At 33.8% G+C, this 4,106-nt stretch overlaps 1 long non-coding RNA gene across 1 annotated transcript; it reads right to left on the bottom strand.

The window, feature by feature from the left end:
- Positions 1 to 562: 562 nt before the first annotated feature.
- Positions 563 to 2,938, bottom strand: LOC119419285. Its single transcript, XR_005187250.1, has 4 exons — positions 2,841 to 2,938; positions 2,250 to 2,292; positions 1,994 to 2,045; positions 563 to 857 (listed from the first exon to the last, which is right to left on the bottom strand). It is a non-coding gene; the product is annotated as an uncharacterized LOC119419285 (long non-coding RNA).
- Between the last annotated feature and the right edge of the window lie 1,168 nt (positions 2,939 to 4,106).

Raw genomic sequence — 4,106 nt, 5'->3', positions numbered from 1 at the left:
TCATTTATGCAAATTTGGGAATCTGATATACTCTGCCTGTAAATACAGGTTTGGCATGTAGGTAAGCCTTCAAGTAAAATAACTATATCTTAACATGTTTCCAATGGTTAGTTGTTGTTTTTTTGTCTTGCACTCCATTTAGTTTTTATTTGTAATACGTGAAGTGCTTTATATAACTATTTAAATCTGCTATAGGCTACAAATAGTTGGCTTCTAAGATCTTTAACATTTTAAGATCACCCAGTTTTTTACATCAAAATTAATGAGTCTTTAATTTTGGTTTATGTACCATCATCATGATGTACAAATCACAAGCTGGACCAGTAAGCACATTACCATTTCAATAAGAACTATGAAAAATCAGTATAATAAACAGTTTATGAAGCAGTCTAGTAAATACACAGTGGTTTGTATCTTCATAACACATACTAATGCAAACATATCATAGACATGAAAACACTGACCATGACTTTCTTAAAGATTTTCTTTTTTTATTAAAACACACACACACACACACAAAAAAAACCCTACGGTTTAATTTGTAAAAAATACAACCTACGGTTTCATTTGTAAAAAAAAATAGTTGTTGGTGCCTCTTGGAGGCTGCCTCAGGCTGCATTTCCCACTGGGCACTCTGCAATGTAGCCATCCATTCTGCAGGGCTTTGTTTGAAGCTCAGCAAGTTTGTACTGGCATCTGTCTAAAATGTCCTAGTTTTGCTGCTCTCCCATTCAGGTGGATAAACTTTCCATGTGTCTTTGTCTTCGTGTCGGTCTCGTACTCATAGGCATGTTGGCACCCCCTCATTCTTCATCATTTAAAATGGAGCGACCAACAGACTGCCGTGAATTCAAAAGCTTCAACAGAAAACACAGAAAACACAAGGTCAATAAGAGCACTTTTTAAAATGTAATCATAACAAAAAGCAAATGCATCCATATCTCAATTCTTAGATTCTCAAACAAAAAGTTTACGGATGTTCCAAAAACCTTTTTTTTAATCTTCCCATATTGAATATTTTTAGTAACTCATATCTACCAATAGATGGCGCTTTAACACATCTTTACACGAGGACCCAGAATTTAATTAAAAGTTTTACTTCTTCTGCATTGCCAGAAACTATAGTTTCACACATCTACAATGATGTAATGTGAGACTAAAGCAAATCAGATATATTTTGCATTCTAATTCTAATTCTGTTTCCTCTAGGATTTTTTTTTATTTTTAGCTAGTTTAGTTTTAGCTTAACCTCAGTGCTAACAATGGCTCTTGGCTTGGTAGCCATTGGGGGTCCTCCCCCAGAAAATTTTGAATAAAATAGATGCCATTTCCTGCATTCTGGTGTATTTAACATCTAGTTTTACCTACATATGTAAACTATTCAATAAGTATTTTAGAGTTAATGGCAGAACAAGAAGCACCCTGAGTCAAACATGCAGCATTAACACAGTGTGAACATTATTCAAGAATTGTTTCTATAAGAACATTATCAAATATTTTATGTGAACGTAAGATACTAGCAATAACAGCATTGTAAGAGGGGGACAGTTGAACCCGGAGGCCTCCACCTCTGTTTAATGATGGACGGTTTCTTTTCACAAAGATGGCCTCCTTACTCCTCTCTCAGTCATCGTTCCTCTCTATCAAGGAGGAACGATGACTGAGTTTGTCTCAGCTCCTCAGACTGAAGAAATCTTTTTGATACAAAGAAGAATCTGTCCAGAGGAATTAATTTATTGAGCCTGCATCAGGACAATAATCTGTAAAGCTTTAGTATATTTGATAAGGAAAACTCATTTTGACTTAACCAATTAATATATTTTCAATGGCAAAATATGCAGGCTTATTTCATATTACTTTCATACTTTCATTGCAGGCTTTCTGTATTTATTGTCTTACTTTTAATGATAAAAATATAACGAGTCACTACTGTCGTTTAGAAAGTGTTTATATTGGAACTAATACTTGTTCACACACAGTTACAACAGCTCACCTGTTCCTTTATACTGACAGGAACAATCCCCTCATCACTACTGGCTCTGCTCCTGACACAATCACATTTTAAAAATTGTCATAACTCAGAACAAATCTCCCCTTTTTACAAAGCCGTATGATCAATTCAGGCAAGTTTCATTAAAGGGTTGAATCATTTAACATCTCAAGACACTTTTCATATACAGCAGGTCTTCACCAGACTCATACTCTTCATTATATAATTATAATAATATTCAGTCAATGAGTACTCTTACCTGCCCACTCTGTGCTGCGTGATGTGGAGCTGCATCTTGGGTGCTACAAGACAAAGATTCAGTTATGTGGCGTTGCATTATAATATTATTTAAATTATATAACAGTATGTTAAGTCACAATGCCACACACCAACAGTTCATTGACTTGATAACTTGAACGGTGTTTTGCAGGAAAATCCAGGAAAGTATTCTAAGTTGATTTGTAGTTCTAAACATATTTAGTGGTCATTTTTTGTCCAACATTGATTACTTCCAGCCTAGATCACAATTATATTAGCAAATATCCAAATATGTAACTTAGACAATGACATCATAAAACAGCTTTTAGAAAAGCAAATAGACACCTCTCACTGAGGAGTTGCCCAACAGTGGTCAGCAGCCACTGGTTATAGATGTCTCCCATTCCCCCTGTATGAGTGTCCATTTTATTCTGCTCAGTACAACTTTTCAAACAGCCTCAACTTGACGTGACGCTGACAACGCCATGTTGTAAAAGGTCGAGTAACACACCGGTAAAACTACATATTTTACGCTCTAACCACATGCTTGGTCAAAAATAATTAGAACTAAATATGTGAAGCAGCAACTTACTGAAAATCGTAGAGCCGCTTGGCTTTGAATCAAACACGTCGCGTTATCCGAGAAGGACCTCGTTTGTGTTATCCCGCCAATGTAATACCGGAAGTGTCTTCTTCTTCTTCAGTTAAACGGCTGTTGGAAAACGGTGCATTACCGCCACCAACCTGTAAGGAGTTTGGCGACGTGGACAATTTAATTTACAGTTAAGACTCAAAAGGGTTTACTTGTGTGTTTTATCTGTAAATTAAATTGTTTCATGGACTTTATTTTTTCATTTAAATAGCCTGCATCACACTTTCAAGAGACGTTTACCTAACAGAATAAATGAAAAGAAGAAAATGGACAACCATATGTTTATATTGTTGAGGTTTGTAAAGTCAGTAAAATTAAATATTTTATCATTATTGATGAAAAGTTGACATGAAAACCTCACATAAACTAAGAATAAAAAATAGCTAAATCTGTTGAATTGCTGTACAAAAAAACCAATATAGGATGTCACAGTGAGCTCATCCATGAAGTCATTTGCTAATCTGAAGAAGTTCCAATCTGTAGTTGTTCCAATCTGTAGTTGTTGGCTCTATTTTATATTTAAAGTATATGATTACAATTATAAATACCATTAGACTAAATGTGATTCCACATGTGATTATCATTGCCATCTTAAATGATCTTACAATTTTCTTACTTCTTTTGTTTGTTTTTAGGTTTATCGTATGTGACCCATCACATCAAAATGAGGATTAAGTCAAATTTGGTCAAAATGAGCCCATTACATCTTCAGATTTGTGGCTTTCAAAGCTATATTTTGATACTGGATCATTCTGATATCATAAGGGGATTCAGAGATATGACTTAATTTGGCTTGTTGGTTACAATAATACATTAGGCTATTATTTGGTCTGAAACCTAATTGTTTAAAATTTTAATAAGAATTTTTTTTAAAAATTAGGCTTTTTTTTTTTAGACAATTCAATCAAATGTTACACTGATAGAACATTTATTTGTTATATTTTGATAAAACGCAATTTTTGCAAATATTTTACTCAAAACACTTTTAATCCTCACTTCGATGTGATGGGTCACATATTACCTTTTATTGTACTTATATTAAATGAACAGTTTATAAAGTAGTTTAGTGAATCAGGTGTTTTACACCTAACTGCACATTAATATCATTTACATAGAAAACAAAGAATTTGTTAAAAGATTTTTATTAACACACACAAAAAAAAACTTCACTTCAAATACGTTTTGTCTATGCCTCTTGGAGGCTGA

Source organism: Nematolebias whitei, chromosome 13, assembly GCF_014905685.2.
Source record: "Nematolebias whitei isolate Nwh7 chromosome 13, NemWhi1, whole genome shotgun sequence".
Lineage (NCBI taxonomy): Eukaryota > Metazoa > Chordata > Actinopteri > Cyprinodontiformes > Rivulidae > Nematolebias > Nematolebias whitei.
The sequence above is the reverse complement of the archived record's forward strand: the minus strand, read 5'-3'. Positions and strand labels throughout refer to the sequence as shown.